The sequence below is a fragment of the Electrona antarctica genome (genome assembly GCF_951216825.1).
Source record: "Electrona antarctica genome assembly, chromosome: 10".
Classification (NCBI taxonomy): Eukaryota; Metazoa; Chordata; class Actinopteri; order Myctophiformes; family Myctophidae; genus Electrona; species Electrona antarctica.
The window spans coordinates 8,187,927-8,213,748 of NC_136791.1; positions in this window are offsets into that span (position 1 = coordinate 8,187,927).

The window sequence follows — 25,822 nt, forward strand, 5'->3', positions numbered from 1 at the left end:
AAGCAAAGCCCAGGGAGAAAAGATGAGTCCTTAGTGAGGATTTATAGACTAGGCACAGCGTTGGACCAGAGCCTGGAACCAGCCACAGCAAAAAAAACAGTTATTTCTGTACAGTATATTCCGTATGCACGATTATGCAAAACGATACGTTTGACATCATCATTTCAGCCGTTGTGTGTGTGTGTGCGTGTGTGTGCGCGTGCGTGCGTCTCTCCAGGGTTTACTCTCCACAACTGCTGGACAGATCTGTGCCAAATGTCTTGTGCATGTTGTCAGTAGGCCAGATAGTTTCACATTATTATTGTGAATATTCTTTGCTTTTTTTAGAACTTATCTTAAAAATCACACTTGTGTGAAGTGATGGGCACTCTTATCGTCATACATCATCATACATCACATTCCGTGCTCGGCCAATCAAATCATGACCATGTGGTTCACACAAACGCACAAAGCTGGGGATAGGAGGGACTAGCGCCCCTCAAAAATGTGGAGATTACTGACATCACAGCAGTGGCACAGAGACTGTCCGCATGAAGTTCAAGATCCACTGGATAGGCACACAGTGATCAGACCTCATCTGATTTCCCACTTTTCATGTCAAAACAATGGGATTGATGTTCAGAATCGGCAATGTTTGCTTTTAATTTCCAGGGGAAGTGATCTATTCAAATCCACCAACAAACATTACCTCGCTCTCAAAGAGCAGTGTGAAATAGAGCATGGGTTCTCAACCCGTGGGTCGCGACCCCTCTGGTGGTCGCCAAATTATTTTGGGGGGTCCCCAAATTATTTTCAAAAATAAAAAATAAAAAAATACTTTTTTTTGCAACTGAATGGCTGGAAAATGGAAATGAAGAGTTTACATATAGTACACATATACACCTTCCCTAATGATTATCTGGTTTCAGTATTTATTTATGGTGTATTGTCTCTATTATTAAGGTTATTGTAGCAGTCAATTTATATTGGGGGGGCGGGAGAGGGCGGGGCGGGGGTCCCGAGACACTGCCAAAGCATCTCCGGGGGTCCCCAGCCAAAAACGTTGAGAACCCCTGAAATAGAGCCACATTGGCATAAACCATGCGGTGCTGACAATGGGATATAAGGGAATGTTTCACTGCATTAATGCAGAAATGAAGTACCACAGTTGTGATGATGGCATATGTTGCTACAGTATGTGTTCATTGATCTTTTCAATAACACTGCTACAAAAGCAATAATAACTATAACAAAAACGGACTTAATTAAATAAAGGCTAAAGGAGTCTAAAGGAGCAGTGATACGTGGGGTAGGGTTGGGCAGAGGGTATGAAACGGGAAAATGGCTGGTTTATAGAGAAGAGGGTTTTATATTAGTCCATTGAGACCTGGAACACATCCATGTCACGTTAGCGTTTAACCACATTAACCATTAACCAATTTTGGGCGGGAACCCCTTTTGGTGTTTTAAACATGTTATAATTTAGCTATTGAAAAATAGCAGATCTACAAGCTCATAGCGCGCCACCGAGTGGCGCGCTATGAACTTGTAGGTCTGCTATTTTTGAAAAATCGTTAAAATGTGCCTCAAATCTTTCCGAAAATTGTCATGATTTAGGAAAAAAAAAAAAATACATTTCGACGTCAGGCCTGAATGGGTTAGTGTGTCGAATTAAAAAGACATCTGGCATATTCAGCTCAGATAGAAGCACAGCCTGAGTGAGAAAGGGGAATTGACATTGCTTGAATCAAAACCACAAGCATGCAAACAATATCCCTGAAAGTGTGAAAGGATGAAAGAAGAGCATAAACATGATGGTCAAAATAGTCCCCCACTCTTTTTCCATGAATCCTGATTTATATATAGTTACGTGCCGGTGTCGCACACCGAAACTATAGCAGTTATATAATCTGAGTTGGTACAGTTGGAGGCCATCGATATTGTCCTTTTCTTTTTGCTGAGGTTTGCGTGATCTGCGCAAAAGGACAGTTAACCCATTTTGGGCGGGAACCCCTTTTGGTGTTTTAAACATTATGTTATAATTTAGCTATTGAAAAATAGCAGATCTACAAGCTCATAGCGCGCCACCGAGTGGCGCGCTACGAGCTTGTAGGTCTGCTATTTTTGAAAAATCGTGAAAATATTTATTTCAGAAAACTGGAGGATTTAGAAGGATTTTTTTTTTAATTTTGAGGTCAGGCCTAAATGGGTCAAATAATAAGGGACAATATCGGTGGCACCCAACTGTAGATATCTCACATATCTTCACCAGGCTGAGTAGCCTAGCCATGGGCTGTGTATGTTAGCCGTCAGGATGCGAGGAAGTATATTTGTATGGCATATATACCCACAGCACTTTTCACATTCATGGCGCCCCGTATGGGCAGAAGTGCTTTTAGAGTTGCGAAGGCCCCTCAACATACAATCCGCATTTGGGGTTGATTGGATGCGCATAAACATACACAACCCATGCACATACCATAATGATATAAGATAATTCTGCAACCATATTGATTTTTTTGAGGGGCGCTAGCTTTTGGTGTATGTGCACAAACTTTGTCCTACAAAAAACATTACATTCCCATTGACAATGAATAGACAATTTTACGTCATATAGTGTATATTTGACATCATGACGATGTGCGATGATAAGAGCGCCCCTCACTTCACACAGGTGTGATTTTCTTTACTTTGCCTGTTTCAGGGAATAAAGTTAATATCAGTGGGTGGAACAGAAGGTGAGTAAGGGCACGTTTGTTGTGCGTAGCTTTGGGAAATCTGTGCCACATGTCATTCACTGTTCACTCATCTCTCCATCACAGCTTATAATGCCCTCAGGAGAGTCTGTTCCCCTGGCTGTCGTCAGCCTCCAGCGCAGAGGTACAGTATAGTAGACTACTTTTTTTATTTTCACAGTGTGTAACTGACAGCTCATGTTTGTTACCTGAGATGGCTAAATAAATACTGTTGAAATGTAAATGAGTGTGAATTTGAATGTGCATTTTCTTCAAACTGTAAATAGCTCTAAATGCAAAAGGCTTTTTCCCCCCTCCTGGTTTACTCGGACTCAATTCCCTGCAGTGTCCTAGTGATTGTTTGTAATTGTACACATTGTAAAGATGTGTGCATGTACAGTATGTAAAAAAAAAAAAAAAAAAGGCATGGTACCCAGGGGCCAAAGGGGAGGTGTGCTGCATTTGCCTAGCCCTGGTCCAGTGCTTACAGCGAGTAGAGCGAGTCTCTCTCTGACACCCTGTGGCAGTCCCTTCCGCAGCCCTCAGGTCATATTCTCACTCCCGTGAGCGGGTTTTGAAATACCAGCAAATAAACAAAACGACGTAACTACTCACCGAAACAAAGCCTGCTAGACCTTGGTAAAAGTATATTCTCGTAGCTGGGAAGCGTCTCAGGTCCCCAGCTTCTCTCTAAAATGCACTATTTTAATCATTGAATAAAATAAATCCAACCAGATCGGCGCAGGCAAAACCCGGAAATGCCATAGTAGAAGAAATTACTCTGCCCGGTAAATTCAGCGTACATTGCGTTATTAAAATGGCACAAAGTGCATTTTAGAGAAGCTGTGGACCTGAGACGCTTCCCAGCTACGAGAATAGACTTTTACCAAGGTCTAGCAGGCTTTGTTTCGGTGAGTAGTTACGTCGTTTTGTTTATTTGCTGGTATTTGAAAACCCACGCACGGGAGTGAGAATATGACCTGAGGGCTGCGGAAGGGACTGCCACAGGGTGTCAGAGAGAGACTCGCTCTACTCGCTGTAAGCACTGGACCAGGGCTAGCATTTGCCCTGCCATAAAAAGGTTGGCCATCAGAAATTATATCTATAATCCAGTAGGAACACAACCTATATGGACAACCCAGTCAGCTTGCTGCTGGAAATCCAATATGGCCGCCTCAATATTGGCCCCTATCAGAAAATAGCTTTGGCAATAACTTTTGAACCAGATGGGCTAGAAATGTGTCTCTTTCATGGTGTCAGAGTTCTCAATGGAATACTTATCCACAATAACAAGGGATGTGGTTCTATTCCCCACTCACTGTTACAACAACAAGAACGACACGAGTATCATTAACTGCCAGGTGTAACAAGCGCTGTCTCCGTTGTGCATCTGTCCCCTTTATTATCTCCACCAGGCCGAAGGCATGGGGAGAGAGTACTGGAGAGAGTATGTTTTGCACTCCGTCCGTCCGTGTGTCCGTCCGTCCGTCCGTCCGTCCGTCTGTGATCAGCTAATCTCCGGCACCGTTAACCCGGTCGATGCCATATTTTGCATACACACTCCCTGGATGCCAACGATGAACCTCTGCCCCAAAATTTCCAGAACGGCCTGTTATAGCGCCACCAGGAGGCCGCTTTGTGCAAAACAGACTCCATCCTGATTGGCTAAGCTTGGCTTCCAAAGCAAGCAGGAGTGCTCAGTTTCAAACAAAATGCTGCAAATCATGAACACATCGTGTGATTTCCGTGAAATTGTGCACGCACATTCCCACTAGGCCGAGGAAGAAATGCCACATGAACATTTTCAACTCAGCCTCATGGTGGCGCTATAACTGGCAGAAAAGTGTTTTTACCTCTAACTGCACGGATCTGTGGATAACTTTGTATGCCAACTCCCTAGAGGCCAAGGAAAAACCTTTGCCTGGAATTTTTCACATCTGCTCTTTATAGCGCCACCAGGAGGCCGACATGTAAAACACATTTTCTAATATTACTCCTTCAGATTTTATCCAAATTTCAAGCAAATCGGTACACATGCTCTTCATAGTCATGTGATCAAGACGGGTTTATTTGATTTCTCATAATCCACCCTCATTGGCTACGATTGGCTTCTAAACTTTTCAGGAGTAGCCCGCTTTGTACCCGTTTTGTACAAATCGCCACAACTACTCAACGCAGCGTCCGATTGTGGTGAAACTGTGCATGCATATTCCCACTAGGCTTTGGAAGAAATGCCACTTGACAGTTTTCAAATCAGCCTCATGGTGGCGCTACAACAGGCCAAGCCACGTCACACACACGCACGCATGTACGCACACGCACACACACGTTTATATTGCTCCTAAACATTTTGCCAAACATCACACTCACACTTTTTCTAGTTATTATTGTTATTGTTATTGTTATTGTTATTGTTATTGTTGTTTTATTTTATTTTTATTTATTTTTTTAAAGGGGAATACCGCTAATTTTCAACATTCTATTATGTCAATAATATACCTTAGAGTTGTTGTGTGGACATAATAAAAACGTCCCCCATTCTGTGTTGCCTAGAACTGGAGGTCTGAAAAAAAATCATTAGCATTATGAAGTACATCGAGATGTCTACTCTAATGACATAGTAAAATGTTGAAAATGAGTTGTATTCCCCTTTAACACAATCAGTGCCGGGATTTCTTTCAAAATAACAGCTCGGGGTGCTGCGCAGATATGGCCGCTTTTACTCTGTAAGCCCCCCCCCCCCTTCCGTTCCGGACAAAATCTCGCTATCATTACGATAACGTCACTGAATAATCCCTCGCATTCATATTTTGAACGAGAGGCATGTTGAAGTCAGAAATGAAGAGCATAGTATATCCATCTGGTCAAAACCACGGAGAGCTCCCTAGAATAGGAGATACGAGGCATTCTTTCCATTAAACAGGGAAGTGAACGGCAACGCGCATGCGCAAAGAGAAAGGAGTATGGTGCAGAAGGAGAGGCCAACCCCCCCAAAAAAGAAAAACAATCAGAATATTTTTCTCTCGTCAATGAAAATGCACTAAGACATGTGCATGTCCTACGTAGCAATCCGTCAGTTGGATTAGCTAGGACGTCTCCACAAATGGGTTAAGTGTATGACACACACACACACACACACACACACACACACACACACACACACACACACACACACACACACACTCAACACAAAACAAAACACAGGCATGGAGCTCCTGGTTTACTGGGATAGGGTTCAATTCCCTACTGTGCCCTACTCATTGTGTTGGCATTTACATTTTCATTTAATTGTTACATCTATTATACAGGCATATGAGGACACTGCAATGCAGTGACTGCATCCAGCTGTATCAGCTTTCCTGAATTGAAATGTATAACAACGTAGGCCTATAGACTTTCCAGGTTTAAATGAGTTTAAGTCGAGACCATGTTCATGTGGTATGGAGCTTTACACAGTATACAATACTACAACAATATTCATACAGACATAGCAGAAGGCATAGCTGAAACCCATACAGTTGGAGGCCATCGATATTGTCCTTTTCTTTTTGCTGAGGTTTGCGTGATCTGCGCAAAAGGACAGTTAACCAATTTTGGGCGGGAACCCCTTTTGGTGTTTTAAACATGTTAAAATAGCAGATCTACAAGCTCATAGCGCGCCACCGAGTGGCGCGCTACGAGCTTGTAGGTCTGCTATTTTTGAAAAATCGGGAAAATATTTATTTCAGAAAACTGGAGGATTTAGAAGGATTTTTAAAAATTTTGAGGTCAGGCCTAAATGGGTCAAATGATAAGGGACAATATCGGTGGCACCCAACTGTAACTATGTGGTTATTTGAACAGAGGAAGAACGTTTTTTTCCCCCTGAAATTAACAGGTGTCAATATAATAATAATAGTAATATAATGTGGCAGTCAGTTTGTCTCCACCCCTGAAGATACAATCATAACTGTACAGGGAGTCAAATATACTGGCAAATAAACTGTTGTCCTGTGCAGGCTACTTATAGGGTGAATAAAAAGTACCATTACAATGCCCCACCTTCCTAATTGTAATAATTAGATATATCTATAGCAGCACTATGTTTGTATGTTTGCGTACATGTTTAACCGATTACATGATCCACATCATCTAGTGGCGAAACTGCGTTACTTTGCAAGAACGTCAGTGAATGGACCCTCTTTAATGCAATCTCTTTGACTGTAGTGGACCAGGAGGTCAGTGTGTGTTATGCACAGAGCCTCTGTCCACAGCGTCACATCCAGATGTAAACAATGTTTTTGTACTTGCGAGCTTGGATTATTGTTTTAAGGTCCCAAAGATTGTACTTTGTCACATTTTGAGCAGAGAAATGACTAATAACGGCGTGCACGGCCGCATGCACAGGGGATTCGGATGTAGGCTGTCTAACAGCAATGTGCTGTTAGACAGCACATTGCAATGTGGCCCCTCTGGAGTGAGTATGGAAATATAATGGCTCACCATGGTTCCGTTTCAGATGGAATAATAATGCAGTGGTTCCCAAAAAGGGGCCCTTTAGGGACCCCCAGGGGCCCTTTAGGCCGGGAGTTCCAGGGGGTCCCCCAGCTAAATGATAGTTGGGAACCAAATGGACCCTTATGGGTCTGTAACTCTGAGAGTGTACAAATGGAACCAAATGGACCCGATAGCCCATGGTCTCGGAGTGATTTTCGTCTTTTTTTCAAATCCTCAAAAATGATGGAAAACGGCATGCTATAGTATGCCGTTCGAGACCATGGGCTATAGCCCATCGTCTCAGGGTCATTTTCGTCTTTTTTTCAAATCCTCAAAAATGATGTAAAACGGCATGCTATAGTATGCCGTTCGAGACCATGGGCTATAGCCCATCGCCATGGTCATAAATGATGAAAAACGAGGATTTGAAAAAAAAAAGAAAATGACTCCGAGACGATGGGCTATAGCCCATGGTCTCGGAGTGATTTTCGTCTTTTTTTCAAATCCTCAAAAATGATGGAAAACGGTATGCTATAGTATGCCGTTCAAGACCATGGGCTATAGCCCATCGCCATGGTCATAAATGATGAAAAACGAGGATTTGAAAAAAACACGAAAATGACTCCGAGACGATGGGCTATTATAGCCCATGATCTCAGAGTGATTTTCGTCTTTTTTTCAATTTTTTTTTCAAGGTTTATTGGTCCTTCTCAGCTCAATCAACAGGACCAGAACACACCTGGGCTGGCTGCCAGGATCACATCCACCAATGGGGAGGCTGTCTGTGTCCTGTCATGGTTTCTCCTCTGTATTATCTGATTAACATCCACGATAACACTTAAAAGCACTAAAGACACCTTTGATGCACAGCACCATTCAAATGCTCTGTACATGATCCCAAGGCCCCATTTGAAAAGTGACACCAAGAAGAACAACTTACAACCTAAAAATGACTGAGAGCTCAGTGGCACCCTTGTTAAGATGATGTCCATGTGAGCCAGAGGTTGTGAGTTCAAATCCAGCTGAGTTCCTCCTACTTTCACTCTGCAGCATGTTTTGGAGAATAACATCCAGAAGAGAACTGGAAAGAGATGGAAAGCTGAGGAGATTCTCAGAGAGCATGGTGGCACTCTGTGATAAGCTGCTGTCTATGTGAGCCCCTCAGACGGCATACTATAGCATGCCATTTTTCATCATTTTTGAGGATTTGAAAAAAAGACAAAAATCACTCCGAGACCATGGGCTATAGCCCATCGTCTCGGAGTCATTTTCGTCTTTTTTTCAAATCCTCAAAAATGATGCAAAACGGCATGCTATAGTATGCCGTTCGAGACCATGGGCTTTAGCCCATCGCCCTGGTCATAAATGATGAAAAACGAGGATTTGAAAAAAAGACGAAAATGACTCCGAGACGATGGGCTATAGCCCATGGTCTCGGAGTGATTTTCGTCTTTTTTTCAAATCCTCAAAAATGATGCAAAACGGCATGCTATAGTATGCCGTTCGAGACCATGGGCTATAGCCCATCGCCATGGTCATAAATGATGAAAAACGAGGATTTGAAAAAAAGACGAAAATGACTCCGAGACGATGGGCTATAGCCCATGGTCTCGGAGTGATTTTCGTCTTTTTTTCAAATCCTCAAAAATGATGTAAAACGGCATGCTATAGTATGCCGTTCGAGACCATGGGCTATAGCCCATCGCCATGGTCATAAATGATGAAAAACGAGGATTTGAAAAAAAGACGAAAATGACTCCGAGACGATGGGCTATAGCCCATGGTCTCGGAGTGATTTTCGTCTTTTTTTCAATTTTTATTTTCAAGGTTTATTGGTCCTTCTCAGCTCAATCAACAGGACCAGAACACACCTGGGCTGGCTGCCAGGATCACATCCACCAATGGGGAGGCTGTCTGTATCCTGTCATGGTTTCTCCTCTGTATTATCTGATTAACATCCACGATAACACTTAAAAGCACTAAAGACACCTTTGATGCACAGCACCATTCAAATGCTCTGTACATGATCCCAAGGCCCCATTTGAAAAGTGACACCAAGAAGAACAACTTAGGCTACAACCTAAAAATCACTGAGAGCTCAGTGGCACCCTTGTTGAGATGATGTCCATGTGAGCCAGAGGTTGTGAGTTCAAATCCAGCTGAGTTCCTCCTACTTTCACTCTGCAGCATGTTTTGGAGAATAACATCCAGAAGAGAACTGGAAAGAGATGGAAAGCTGAGGAGATTCTCAGAGAGCATGGTGGCACTCTGTGATAAGCTGCTGTCTATGTGAGCCCCTCAGGCGGCATACTATAGCATGCCATTTTTCATCATTTTTGAAAAAAAGACAAAATTCACTCCGAGACCATGGGCTATAGCCCATGGTCTCGGAGTGATTTTCGTCTTTTTTTCAAATCCTCAAAAATGATGTAAAACGGCATGCTATAGTATGCCGTTCGAGACCATGGGCTATAGCCCATCGCCATGGTCATAAATGATGAAAAACGAGGATTTGAAAAAAAGACGAAAATGACTCCGAGACGATGGGCTATAGCCCATGGTCTCGGAGTGATTTTCGTCTTTTTTTCAAATCCTCAAAAATGATGTAAAACGGCATGCTATAGTATCCCGTTCGAGACCATGGGCTATAGCCCATCGCCATGGTCATAAATGATGAAAAACAAGGATTTGAAAAAAAGACGAAAATGACTCCGAGACGATGGGCTATAGCCCATGGTCTCGGAGTGATTTTCGTCTTTTTTTTAAATCCTCAAAAATGATGTAAAACGGCATGCTATAGTATGCCGTTCGAGACCATGGGCTATAGCCCATCGCCATGGTCATAAATGATGAAAAACGAGGATTTGAAAAAAAGACGAAAATGACTCCGAGACGATGGGCTATAGCCCATGGTCTCGGAATGATTTTCGTATTTTTTTCAAATCCTCAAAAATGATGTAAAACGGCATGCTATAGTATGCCGTTCGAGACCATGGGCTATAGCCCATCGCCATGGTCATAAATGATGAAAAACAAGGATTTGAAAAAAAAAGACGAAAATGACTCCGAGACGATGGGCTATAGCCCATGGTCTCGGAGTGATTTTCGTCTTTTTTTCAAATCCTCAAAAATGAAGTAAAACGGCATGCTATAGTATGCCGTTCGAGACCATGGGCTATAGCCCATCGCCATGGTCATAAATGATGAAAAACGAGGATTTGAAAAAAAGACGAAAATGACTCCGAGACGATGGGCTATAGCCCATGGTCTCGGAGTGATTTTCGTCTTTTTTTCAAATCCTCAAAAATGATGTAAAACGGCATGCTATAGTATGCCGTTCGAGACCATGGGCTATAGCCCATCGCCATGGTCATAAATGATGAAAAACGAGGATTTGAAAAAAAGACGAAAATGACTCCGAGACGATGGGCTATAGCCCATGGTCTCGGAGTGATTTTCGTCTTTTTTTCAAATCCTCAAAAATGATGCAAAACGGCATGCTATAGTATGCCGTTCGAGACCATGGGCTATAGCCCATCGCCATGGTCATAAATGATGAAAAACGAGGATTTGAAAAAAAGACGAAAATGACTCCGAGACGATGGGCTATAGCCCATGGTCTCGGAGTGATTTTCGTCCTTTTTTCAATTTTTATTTTCAAGGTTTATTGGTCCTTCTCAGCTCAATCAACAGGACCAGAACACACCTGGGCTGGCTGCCAGGATCACATCCACCAATGGGGAGGCTGTCTGTATCCTGTCATGGTTTCTCCTCTGTATTATCTGATTAACATCCACGATAACACTTAAAAGCACTAAAGACACCTTTGATGCACAGCACCATTCAAATGCTCTGTACATGATCCCAAGGCCCCATTTGAAAAGTGACACCAAGAAGAACAACTTACAACCTAAAAATCACTGAGAGCTCAGTGGCACCCTTGTTAAGATGATGTCCATGTGAGCCAGAGGTTGTGAGTTCAAATCCAGCTGAGTTCCTCCTACTTTCACTCTGCAGCATGTTTTGGAGAATAACATCCAGAAGAGAACTGGAAAGAGATGGAAAGCTGAGGAGATTCTCAGAGAGCATGGTGGCACTATGTGATAAGCTGCTGTCTATGTGAGCCCCTCAGACGGCATACTATAGCATGCCATTTTTCATCATTTTTGAGGATTTGAAAAAAAGACAAAAATCACTCCGAGACCATGGGCTATAGCCCATCGTCTCGGAGTCATTTTCGTCTTTTTTTCAAATCCTCAAAAATGATGCAAAACGGCATGCTATAGTATGCCGTTCGAGACCATGGGCTTTAGCCCATCGCCCTGGTCATAAATGATGAAAAACGAGGATTTGAAAAAAAGACGAAAATGACTCCGAGACGATGGGCTATAGCCCATGGTCTCGGAGTGATTTTCGTCTTTTTTTCAAATCCTCAAAAATGATGCAAAACGGCATGCTATAGTATGCCGTTCGAGACCATGGGCTATAGCCCATCGCCATGGTCATAAATGATGAAAAACGAGGATTTGAAAAAAAGACGAAAATGACTCCGAGACGATGGGCTATAGCCCATGGTCTCGGAGTGATTTTCGTCTTTTTTTAAAATCCTCAAAAATGATGTAAAACGGCATGCTATAGTATGCCGTTCGAGACCATGGGCTATAGCCCATCGCCATGGTCATAAATGATGAAAAACGAGGATTTGAAAAAAAGACGAAATTTGACTCCGAGACGGTGGGCTATAGCCCATGGTCTCGGAATGATTTTCGTATTTTTTTCAAATCCTCAAAAATGATGTAAAACGGCATGCTATAGTATGCCGTTCGAGACCATGGGCTATAGCCCATCGCCATGGTCATAAATGATGAAAAACAAGGATTTGAAAAAAAAAAGACGAAAATGACTCCGAGACGATGGGCTATAGCCCATGGTCTCGGAGTGATTTTCGTCTTTTTTTCAAATCCTCAAAAATGATGTAAAACGGCATGCTATAGTATGCCGTTCGAGACCATGGGCTATAGCCCATCGCCATGGTCATAAATGATGAAAAACGAGGATTTGAAAAAAAGACGAAAATGACTCCGAGACGATGGGCTATAGCCCATGGTCTCGGAGTGATTTTCGTCTTTTTTTCAAATCCTCAAAAATGATGTAAAACGGCATGCTATAGTATGCCGTTCGAGACCATGGGCTATAGCCCATCACCATGGTCATAAATGATGAAAAACGAGGATTTGAAAAAAAGACGAAAATGACTCCGAGACGATGGGCTATAGCCCATGGTCTCGGAGTGATTTTCGTCTTTTTTTCAAATCCTCAAAAATGATGTAAAACGGCATGCTATAGTATGCCGTTCGAGACCATGGGCTATAGCCCATCGCCATGGTCATAAATGATGAAAAACGAGGATTTGAAAAAAAGACGAAAATGACTCCGAGACGATGGGCTATAGCCCATGGTCTCGGAGTGATTTTCGTCCTTTTTTCAATTTTTATTTTCAAGGTTTATTGGTCCTTCTCAGCTCAATCAACAGGACCAGAACACACCTGGGCTGGCTGCCAGGATCACATCCACCAATGGGGAGGCTGTCTGTATCCTGTCATGGTTTCTCCTCTGTATTATCTGATTAACATCCACGATAACACTTAAAAGCACTAAAGACACCTTTGATGCACAGCACCATTCAAATGCTCTGTACATGATCCCAAGGCCCCATTTGAAAAGTGACACCAAGAAGAACAACTTACAACCTAAAAATCACTGAGAGCTCAGTGGCACCCTTGTTAAGATGATGTCCATGTGAGCCAGAGGTTGTGAGTTCAAATCCAGCTGAGTTCCTCCTACTTTCACTCTGCAGCATGTTTTGGAGAATAACATCCAGAAGAGAACTGGAAAGAGATGGAAAGCTGAGGAGATTCTCAGAGAGCATGGTGGCACTATGTGATAAGCTGCTGTCTATGTGAGCCCCTCAGACGGCATACTATAGCATGCCATTTTTCATCATTTTTGAGGATTTGAAAAAAAGACAAAAATCACTCCGAGACCATGGGCTATAGCCCATCGTCTCGGAGTCATTTTCGTCTTTTTTTCAAATCCTCAAAAATGATGCAAAACGGCATGCTATAGTATGCCGTTCGAGACCATGGGCTTTAGCCCATCGCCCTGGTCATAAATGATGAAAAACGAGGATTTGAAAAAAAGACGAAAATGACTCCGAGACGATGGGCTATAGCCCATGGTCTCGGAGTGATTTTCGTCTTTTTTTCAAATCCTCAAAAATGATGCAAAACGGCATGCTATAGTATGCCGTTCGAGACCATGGGCTATAGCCCATCGCCATGGTCATAAATGATGAAAAACGAGGATTTGAAAAAAAGACGAAAATGACTCCGAGACGATGGGCTATAGCCCATGGTCTCGGAGTGATTTTCGTCTTTTTTTCAAATCCTCAAAAATGATGTAAAACGGCATGCTATAGTATGCCGTTCGAGACCATGGGCTATAGCCCATCGCCATGGTCATAAATGATGAAAAACGAGGATTTGAAAAAAAGACGAAAATGACTCCGAGACGATGGGCTATAGCCCATGGTCTCGGAGTGATTTTCGTCTTTTTTTCAATTTTTATTTTCAAGGTTTATTGGTCCTTCTCAGCTCAATCAACAGGACCAGAACACACCTGGGCTGGCTGCCAGGATCACATCCACCAATGGGGAGGCTGTCTGTATCCTGTCATGGTTTCTCCTCTGTATTATCTGATTAACATCCACGATAACACTTAAAAGCACTAAAGACACCTTTGATGCACAGCACCATTCAAATGCTCTGTACATGATCCCAAGGCCCCATTTGAAAAGTGACACCAAGAAGAACAACTTACAACCTAAAAATCACTGAGAGCTCAGTGGCACCCTTGTTAAGATGATGTCCATGTGAGCCAGAGGTTGTGAGTTCAAATCCAGCTGAGTTCCTCCTACTTTCACTCTGCAGCATGTTTTGGAGAATAACATCCAGAAGAGAACTGGAAAGAGATGGAAAGCTGAGGAGATTCTCAGAGAGCATGGTGGCACTATGTGATAAGCTGCTGTCTATGTGAGCCCCTCAGACGGCATACTATAGCATGCCATTTTTCATCATTTTTGAGGATTTGAAAAAAAGACAAAAATCACTCCGAGACCATGGGCTATAGCCCATCGTCTCGGAGTCATTTTCGTCTTTTTTTCAAATCCTCAAAAATGATGCAAAACGGCATGCTATAGTATGCCGTTCGAGACCATGGGCTTTAGCCCATCGCCCTGGTCATAAATGATGAAAAACGAGGATTTGAAAAAAAGACGAAAATGACTCCGAGACGATGGGCTATAGCCCATGGTCTCGGAGTGATTTTCGTCTTTTTTTCAAATCCTCAAAAATGATGCAAAACGGCATGCTATAGTATGCCGTTCGAGACCATGGGCTATAGCCCATCGCCATGGTCATAAATGATGAAAAACGAGGATTTGAAAAAAAGACGAAAATGACTCCGAGACGATGGGCTATAGCCCATGGTCTCGGAGTGATTTTCGTCTTTTTTTAAAATCCTCAAAAATGATGTAAAACGGCATGCTATAGTATGCCGTTCGAGACCATGGGCTATAGCCCATCGCCATGGTCATAAATGATGAAAAACGAGGATTTGAAAAAAAGACGAAATTTGACTCCGAGACGGTGGGCTATAGCCCATGGTCTCGGAATGATTTTCGTATTTTTTTCAAATCCTCAAAAATGATGTAAAACGGCATGCTATAGTATGCCGTTCGAGACCATGGGCTATAGCCCATCGCCATGGTCATAAATGATGAAAAACAAGGATTTGAAAAAAAAAAGACGAAAATGACTCCGAGACGATGGGCTATAGCCCATGGTCTCGGAGTGATTTTCGTCTTTTTTTCAAATCCTCAAAAATGATGTAAAACGGCATGCTATAGTATGCCGTTCGAGACCATGGGCTATAGCCCATCGCCATGGTCATAAATGATGAAAAACGAGGATTTGAAAAAAAGACGAAAATGACTCCGAGACGATGGGCTATAGCCCATGGTCTCGGAGTGATTTTCGTCTTTTTTTCAAATCCTCAAAAATGATGTAAAACGGCATGCTATAGTATGCCGTTCGAGACCATGGGCTATAGCCCATCACCATGGTCATAAATGATGAAAAACGAGGATTTGAAAAAAAGACGAAAATGACTCCGAGACGATGGGCTATAGCCCATGGTCTCGGAGTGATTTTCGTCTTTTTTTCAAATCCTCAAAAATGATGTAAAACGGCATGCTATAGTATGCCGTTCGAGACCATGGGCTATAGCCCATCGCCATGGTCATAAATGATGAAAAACGAGGATTTGAAAAAAAGACGAAAATGACTCCGAGACGATGGGCTATAGCCCATGGTCTCGGAGTGATTTTCGTCCTTTTTTCAATTTTTATTTTCAAGGTTTATTGGTCCTTCTCAGCTCAATCAACAGGACCAGAACACACCTGGGCTGGCTGCCAGGATCACATCCACCAATGGGGAGGCTGTCTGTATCCTGTCATGGTTTCTCCTCTGTATTATCTGATTAACATCCACGATAACACTTAAAAGCACTAAAGACACCTTTGATGCACAGCACCATTCAAATGCTCTGTACATGATCCCAAGGCCCCATTTGAAAAGTGACACCAAGAAGAACAACTTACAACCTAAAAATCACTGAGAGCTCAGTGGCACCCTTGTTAAGATGATGTCCATGTGAGCCAGAGGTTGTGAGTTCAAATCCAGCTGAGTTCCTCCTACTTTCACTCTGCAGCATGTTTTGGAGAATAACATCCAGAAGAGAACTGGAAAGAGATGGAAAGCTGAGGAGATTCTCAGAGAGCATGGTGGCACTATGTGATAAGCTGCTGTCTATGTGAGCCCCTCAGACGGCATACTATAGCATGCCATTTTTCATCATTTTTGAGGATTTGAAAAAAAGACAAAAATCACTCCGAGACCATGGGCTATAGCCCATCGTCTCGGAGTCATTTTCGTCTTTTTTTCAAATCCTCAAAAATGATGCAAAACGGCATGCTATAGTATGCCGTTCGAGACCATGGGCTTTAGCCCATCGCCCTGGTCATAAATGATGAAAAACGAGGATTTGAAAAAAAGACGAAAATGACTCCGAGACGATGGGCTATAGCCCATGGTCTCGGAGTGATTTTCGTCTTTTTTTCAAATCCTCAAAAATGATGCAAAACGGCATGCTATAGTATGCCGTTCGAGACCATGGGCTATAGCCCATCGCCATGGTCATAAATGATGAAAAACGAGGATTTGAAAAAAAGACGAAAATGACTCCGAGACGATGGGCTATAGCCCATGGTCTCGGAGTGATTTTCGTCTTTTTTTCAAATCCTCAAAAATGATGTAAAACGGCATGCTATAGTATGCCGTTCGAGACCATGGGCTATAGCCCATCGCCATGGTCATAAATGATGAAAAACGAGGATTTGAAAAAAAGACGAAAATGACTCCGAGACGATGGGCTATAGCCCATGGTCTCGGAGTGATTTTCGTCTTTTTTTCAATTTTTATTTTCAAGGTTTATTGGTCCTTCTCAGCTCAATCAACAGGACCAGAACACACCTGGGCTGGCTGCCAGGATCACATCCACCAATGGGGAGGCTGTCTGTATCCTGTCATGGTTTCTCCTCTGTATTATCTGATTAACATCCACGATAACACTTAAAAGCACTAAAGACACCTTTGATGCACAGCACCATTCAAATGCTCTGTACATGATCCCAAGGCCCCATTTGAAAAGTGACACCAAGAAGAACAACTTACAACCTAAAAATCACTGAGAGCTCAGTGGCACCCTTGTTAAGATGATGTCCATGTGAGCCAGAGGTTGTGAGTTCAAATCCAGCTGAGTTCCTCCTACTTTCACTCTGCAGCATGTTTTGGAGAATAACATCCAGAAGAGAACTGGAAAGAGATGGAAAGCTGAGGAGATTCTCAGAGAGCATGGTGGCACTATGTGATAAGCTGCTGTCTATGTGAGCCCCTCAGACGGCATACTATAGCATGCCATTTTTCATCATTTTTGAGGATTTGAAAAAAAGACAAAAATCACTCCGAGACCATGGGCTATAGCCCATCGTCTCGGAGTCATTTTCGTCTTTTTTTCAAATCCTCAAAAATGATGCAAAACGGCATGCTATAGTATGCCGTTCGAGACCATGGGCTTTAGCCCATCGCCCTGGTCATAAATGATGAAAAACGAGGATTTGAAAAAAAGACGAAAATGACTCCGAGACGATGGGCTATAGCCCATGGTCTCGGAGTGATTTTCGTCTTTTTTCAAATCCTCAAAAATGATGCAAAACGGCATGCTATAGTATGCCGTTCGAGACCATGGGCTATAGCCCATCGCCATGGTCATAAATGATGAAAAACGAGGATTTGAAAAAAAGACGAAAATGACTCCGAGACGATGGGCTATAGCCCATGGTCTCGGAGTGATTTTCGTCTTTTTTTCAAATCCTCAAAAATGATGTAAAACGGCATGCTATAGTATGCCGTTCGAGACCATGGGCTATAGCCCATCGCCATGGTCATAAATGATGAAAAACGAGGATTTGAAAAAAAGACGAAAATGACTCCGAGACGATGGGCTATAGCCCATGGTCTCGGAGTGATTTTTGTCTTTTTTTCAATTTTTATTTTCAAGGTTTATTGGTCCTTCTCAGCTCAATCAACAGGACCAGAACACACCTGGGCTGGCTGCCAGGATCACATCCACCAATGGGGAGGCTGTCTGTATCCTGTCATGGTTTCTCCTCTGTATTATCTGATTAACATCCACGATAACACTTAAAAGCACTAAAGACACCTTTGATGCACAGCACCATTCAAATGCTCTGTACATGATCCCAAGGCCCCATTTGAAAAGTGACACCAAGAAGAACAACTTACAACCTAAAAATCACTGAGAGCTCAGTGGCACCCTTGTTAAGATGATGTCCATGTGAGCCAGAGGTTGTGAGTTCAAATCCAGCTGAGTTCCTCCTACTTTCACTCTGCAGCATGTTTTGGAGAATAACATCCAGAAGAGAACTGGAAAGAGATGGAAAGCTGAGGAGATTCTCAGAGAGCATGGTGGCACTATGTGATAAGCTGCTGTCTATGTGAGCCCCTCAGACGGCATACTATAGCATGCCATTTTTCATCATTTTTGAGGATTTGAAAAAAAGACAAAAATCACTCCGAGACCATGGGCTATAGCCCATCGTCTCGGAGTCATTTTCGTCTTTTTTTCAAATCCTCAAAAATGATGCAAAACGGCATGCTATAGTATGCCGTTCGAGACCATGGGCTTTAGCCCATCGCCCTGGTCATAAATGATGAAAAACGAGGATTTGAAAAAAAGACGAAAATGACTCCGAGACGATGGGCTATAGCCCATGGTCTCGGAGTGATTTTCGTCTTTTTTTCAAATCCTCAAAAATGATGCAAAACGGCATGCTATAGTATGCCGTTCGAGACCATGGGCTATAGCCCATCGCCATGGTCATAAATGATGAAAAACGAGGATTTGAAAAAAAGACGAAAATGACTCCGAGACGATGGGCTATAGCCCATGGTCTCGGAGTGATTTTCGTCTTTTTTTCAAATCCTCAAAAATGATGTAAAACGGCATGCTATAGTATGCCGTTCGAGACCATGGGCTATAGCCCATCGCCATGGTCATAAATGATGAAAAACGAGGATTTGAAAAAAAGACGAAAATGACTCCGAGACGATGGGCTATAGCCCATGGTCTCGGAGTGATTTTTGTCTTTTTTTCAATTTTTATTTTCAAGGTTTATTGGTCCTTCTCAGCTCAATCAACAGGACCAGAACACACCTGGGCTGGCTGCCAGGATCACATCCACCAATGGGGAGGCTGTCTGTATCCTGTCATGGTTTCTCCTCTGTATTATCTGATTAACATCCACGATAACACTTAAAAGCACTAAAGACACCTTTGATGCACAGCACCATTCAAATGCTCTGTACATGATCCCAAGGCCCCATTTGAAAAGTGACACCAAGAAGAACAACTTACAACCTAAAAATCACTGAGAGCTCAGTGGCACCCTTGTTAAGATGATGTCCATGTGAGCCAGAGGTTGTGAGTTCAAATCCAGCTGAGTTCCTCCTACTTTCACTCTGCAGCATGTTTTGGAGAATAACATCCAGAAGAGAACTGGAAAGAGATGGAAAGCTGAGGAGATTCTCAGAGAGCATGGTGGCACTATGTGATAAGCTGCTGTCTATGTGAGCCCCTCAGACGGCATACTATAGCATGCCATTTTTCATCATTTTTGAGGATTTGAAAAAAAGACAAAAATCACTCCGAGACCATGGGCTATAGCCCATCGTCTCGGAGTCATTTTCGTCTTTTTTTCAAATCCTCAAAAATGATGCAAAACGGCATGCTATAGTATGCCGTTCGAGACCATGGGCTTTAGCCCATCGCCCTGGTCATAAATGATGACAAAAGAGGATTTGAAAAAAAGACGAAAATGACTCCGAGACGATGGGCTATAGCCCATGGTCTCGGAGTGATTTTCGTCTTTTTTTCAAATCCTCAAAAATGATGCAAAACGGCATGCTATAGTATGCCGTTCGAGACCATGGGCTATAGCCCATCGCCATGGTCATAAATGATGAAAAACGAGGATTTGAAAAAAAGACGAAAATGACTCCGAGACGATGGGCTATAGCCCATGGTCTCGGAGTGATTTTCGTCTTTTTTTCAAATCCTCAAAAATGATGCAAAATGGCATGCTATAGTATGCCGTTCGAGACCATGGGCTATAGCCCATCGCCATGGTCATAAATGATGAAAAACGAGGATTTGAAAAAAATACGAAAATGACTCCGAGACGATGGGCTATAGCCCATGGTCTCGGAGTGATTTTCGTCTTTTTTTGTAATCCTCAAAAATGATGGAAAACGGCATGCTATAGTATGCCGTTCGAGACCATGGGCTATAGCCCATCGCCATGGTCATAAATGATGAAAAACGAGGATTTGAAAAAAAGACGAAAATGACTCCGAGACGATGGGCTATAGCCCATGGTCTCGGAGTGATTTTCGTATTTTTTTCAAATCCTCAAAAATGATGTAAAACGGCATGCTATAGTATGCCGTTCGAGACCATGGGCTATAGCCCATCGCCATGGTCATAAATGATGAAAAACGAGGATTTGAAAAAAAGACGAAAATGACTCCGAGACGATGGGCTATAGCCCATGGTCTCGGAGTGATTTTCGTCTTTTTTTCAAATCCTCAAAAATGATGTAAAACGGCATGCTATAGTATGCCGTTCGAGACCATGGGCTATAGCCCATCGCCATGGTCATAAATGATGAAAAACGAGGATTTGAAAAAAAGACGAAAATGACTCCGAGACGATGGGCTATAGCCCATGGTCTCGGAGTGATTTTCGTCTTTTTTTCAAATCCTCAAAAATGATGTAAAACGGCATGCTATAGTATGCCGTTCGAGACCATGGGCTATAGCCCATCGCCATGGTCATAAATGATGAAAAACGACGATTTGAAAAAAAGACGAAAATGACTCCGAGACGATGGGCTATAGCCCATGGTCTCGGAGTGATTTTCGTCTTTTTTTGTAATCCTCAAAAATGATGGAAAACGGCATGCTATAGTATGCCGTTCGAGACCATGGGCTATAGCCCATCGCCATGGTCATAAATGATGAAAAACGAGGATTTGAAAAAAAGACGAAAATGACTCCGAGACGATGGGCTATAGCCCATGGTCTCGGAGTGATTTTCGTCTTTTTTTCAAATCCTCAAAAATGATGTAAAACGGCATGCTATAGTATGCCGTTCGAGACCATGGGCTATAGCCCATCGCCATGGTCATAAATGATGAAAAACGAGGATTTGAAAAAAAGACGAAAATGACTCCGAGACGATGGGCTATAGCCCATGGTCTCGGAGTGATTTTCGTCTTTTTTTCAAATCCTCAAAAATGATGTAAAACGGCATGCTATAGTATGCCGTTCGAGACCATGGGCTATAGCCCATCGCCATGGTCATAAATGATGAAAAACGAGGATTTGAAAAAAAGACGAAAATGACTCCGAGACGATGGGCTATAGCCCATGGTCTCGGAGTGATTTTCGTCTTTTTTTCAAATCCTCAAAAATGATGTAAAACGGCATGCTATAGTATGCCGTTCGAGACCATGGGCTATAGCCCATCGCCATGGTCATAAATGATGAAAAACGAGGATTTGAAAAAAAGACGAAAATGACTCCGAGACGATGGGCTATAGCCCATGGTCTCGGAGTGATTTTCGTCTTTTTTTGTAATCCTCAAAAATGATGGAAAACGGCATGCTATAGTATGCCGTTCGAGACCATGGGCTATAGCCCATCGCCATGGTCATAAATGATGAAAAACGAGGATTTGAAAAAAAGTCGAAAATGACTCCGAGACGATGGGCTATAGCCCATGGTCTCGGAGTGATTTTCGTCTTTTTTTCAAATCCTCAAAAATGATGTAAAACGGCATGCTATAGTATGCCGTTCGAGACCATGGGCTATAGCCCATCGCCATGGTCATAAATGATGAAAAACGAGGATTTGAAAAAAAGACGAAAATGACTCCGAGACGATGGGCTATAGCCCATGGTCTCGGACTGATTTTCGTATTTTTTTCAATTTTTATTTTCAAGGTTTTTTGGTCCTTCTCAGCTCAATCAACAGGACCAGAACACACCTGGGCTGGCTGCCAGGATCACATCCACCAATGGGGAGGCTGTCTGTGTCCTGTCATGGTTTCTCCTCTGTATTATCTGATTAACATCCACGATAACACTTAAAAGCACTAAAGACACCTTTGATGCACAGCACCATTCAAATGCTCTGTACATGATCCCAAGGCCCCATTTGAAAAGTGACACCAAGAAGAACAACTTACAACCTAAAAATCACACCCGTGTGAACTGAGTGGTGTAAGGTTTTATATAGCATGATCAGCTGTGGTCTGACGTAATGTCTGACGTAATGAAATAAGGTAAGGTATTATGTAGCCTGATCAGCTCTGATCTGACGTAATGAAATCACACCCGGATGTGATTTCACAACTGGCCTTTTCTGTGCAGAGAAAATGACCATGGTTGCTACGGTCATCCAGTTCACCCGGGTGTGATTTAATTACGTCAGAAATTATTTTGAACATAGCAACCATGCTCATTTTTTTCTGCACACAAAAGCCAGTTGTAGGAGTGGTTTACACCACTCAAAAATCACTGAGAGCTCAGTGGCACCCTTGTTAAGATGATGTCCATGTGAGCCAGAGGTTGTGAGTTCAAATCCAGCTGAGTTCCTCCTACTTTCACTCTGCAGCATGTTTTGGAGAATAACATCCAGAAGAGAACTGGAAAGAGATGGAAAACTGAGGAGATTCTCAGAGAGCATGGTGGCACTCTGTGATAAGCTGCTGTCTATGTGAGCCCCTCAGACGGCATACTATAGCATGCCATTTTTCATCATTTTTGAGGATTTGAAAGAGACAAAAATCACTCCGAGACCATGGGCTATAGCCCATCGTCTCGGAGTCATTTTCGTCTTTTTTTCAAATCCTCAAAAATGATGCAAAACGGCATGCTATAGCATGCCGTTCGAGACCATGGGCTATAGCCCATCGCCCTGGTCATAAATGATGAAAAACGAGGATTTGAAAAAAAGACGAAAATGACTCCGAGACGATGGGCTATAGCCCATGGTCTCGGAGTGATTTTCGTCTTTTTTTCAAATCCTCAAAAATGATGTAAAACGGCATGCTATAGTATGCCGTTCGAGACCATGGGCTATAGCCCATCGCCATGGTCATAAATGATGAAAAACGAGGATTTGAAAAAAAGACGAAAATGACTCCGAGACGATGGGCTATAGCCCATGGTCTCGGAGGGATTTTCGTCTTTTTTTCAAATCCTCAAAAATGATGTAAAACGGCATGCTATAGTATGCCGTTCGAGACCATGGGCTATAGCCCATCGCCATGGTCATAAATGATGAAAAACGAGGATTTGAAAAAAAGACGAAAATGACTCCGAGACGATGGGCTATAGCCCATTGTCTCGGAGTGATTTTCGTCTTTTTTTCAAATCCTCAAAAATGTAGTAAAACGGCATGCTATAGTATGCCGTTCGAGACCATGGGCTATAGCCCATCGCCATGGTCATAAATGATGAAAAACGAGGATTTGAAAAAAAGACGAAAATGACTCCGAGACGATGGGCTATAGCCCATGGTCTCGGAGTGATTTTCGTCTTTTTTTCAATTTTTATTTTCAAGGTTTATTGGTCCTTCTCAGCTCAATCAACAGGACCAGAACACACCTGGGCTGGCTGCCAGGATCACATCCACCAATGGGGAGGCTGTCTGTGTCCTGTCATGGTTTCTCCTCTGTATTATCTGATTAACATCCACGATAACACTTAAAAGCACTAAAAACACCTTTGATGCACAGCACCATTCAAATGCTCTGTACATGATCCCAAGGCCCCATTTGAAAAGTGACACCAAGAAGAACAACTTACAACCTAAAAATCACTGAGAGCTCAGTGGCACCCTTGTTAAGATGATGTCCATGTGAGCCAGAGGTTGTGAGTTCAAATCCAGCTGAGTTCCTCCTACTTTCACTCTGCAGCATGTTTTGGAGAATAACATCCAGAAGAGAACTGGAAAGAGATGGAAAGCTGAGGAGATTCTCAGAGAGCATGGTGGCACTCTGTGATAAGCTGCTGTCTATGTGAGCCCCTCAGACGGCATACTATAGCATGCCATTTTTCATCATTTTTGAGGATTTGAAAAAAAGACAAAAATCACTCCGAGACCATGGGCTATAGCCCATCGTCTCGGAGTCATTTTCGTCTTTTTTTCAAATCCTCAAAAATGATGCAAAACGGCATGCTATAGCATGCCGTTCGAGACCATGGGCTATAGCCCATCGCCCTGGTCATAAATGATGAAAAACGAGGATTTGAAAAAAAGACGAAAATGACTCCGAGACGATGGGCTATAGCCCATGGTCTCGGAGTGATTTTCGTCTTTTTTTCAAATCTTCAAAAATGATGTAAAACGGCATGCTATAGTATGCCGTTCGAGACCATGGGCTATAGCCCATCGCCATAGTCATAAATGATGAAAAACAAGGATTTGAAAAAAAGACGAAAATGACTCCGAGACGATGGGCTATAGCCCATGGTCTCGGAGTGATTTTCGTATTTTTTTCAAATCCTCAAAAATGATGTAAAACGGCATGCTATAGTATGCCGTTCGAGACCATGGGCTATAGCCCATCGCCATGGTCATAAATGATGAAAAACGAGGATTTGAAAAAAAGACGAAAATGACTCCGAGACGATGGGCTATAGCCCATGGTCTCGGAGGGATTTTCGTCTTTTTTTCAAATCCTCAAAAATGATGTAAAACGGCATGCTATAGTATGCCGTTCGAGACCATGGGCTATAGCCCATCGCCATGGTCATAAATGATGAAAAACAAGGATTTGAAAAAAAGACGAAAATGACTCCGAGACGATGGGCTATAGCCCATGGTCTCAGAGTGATTTTCGTCTTTTTTTCAAATCCTCAAAAATGATGTAAAACGGCATGCTATAGTATGCCGTTCGAGACCATGGGCTATAGCCCATCGCCATGGTCATAAATGATGAAAAACGAGGATTTGAAAAAAAGACGAAAATGACTCCGAGACGATGGGCTATAGCCCATGGTCTCGGAGTGATTTTCGTCTTTTTTTCAATTTTTATTTTCAAGGTTTATTGGTCCTTCTCAGCTCAATCAACAGGACCAGAACACACCTGGGCTGGCTGCCAGGATCACATCCACCAATGGGGAGGCTGTCTGTGTCCTGTCATGGTTTCTCCTCTGTATTATCTGATTAACATCCACGATAACACTTAAAAGCACTAAAGACACCTTTGATGCACAGCACCATTCAAATGCTCTGTACATGATCCCAAGGCCCCATTTGAAAAGTGACACCAAGAAGAACAACTTACAACCTAAAAATCACTGAGAGCTCAGTGGCACCCTTGTTGAGATGATGTCCATGTGAGCCAGAGGTTGTGAGTTCAAATCCAGCTGAGTTCCTCCTACTTTCACTCTGCAGCATGTTTTGGAGAATAACATCCAGAAGAGAACTGGAAAGAGATGGAAAGCTGAGGAGATTCTCGGAGTGATTTTCGTCTTTTTTTCAAATCCTCAAAAATGATGTAAAACGGCATGCTATAGTATGCCGTTCGAGACCATGGGCTATAGCCCATCGCCATGGTCATAAATGATGAAAAACGAGGATTTGAAAAAAAGACGAAAATGACTCCGAGACGATGGGCTATAGCCCATGGTCTCGGAGTGATTTTCGTATTTTTTTCAAATCCTCAAAAATGATGTAAAACGGCATGCTATAGTATGCCGTTCGAGACCATGGGCTATAGCCCATCGCCATGGTCATAAATGATGAAAAACGAGGATTTGAAAAAAAGACGAAAATGACTCCGAGACGATGGGCTATATCGGA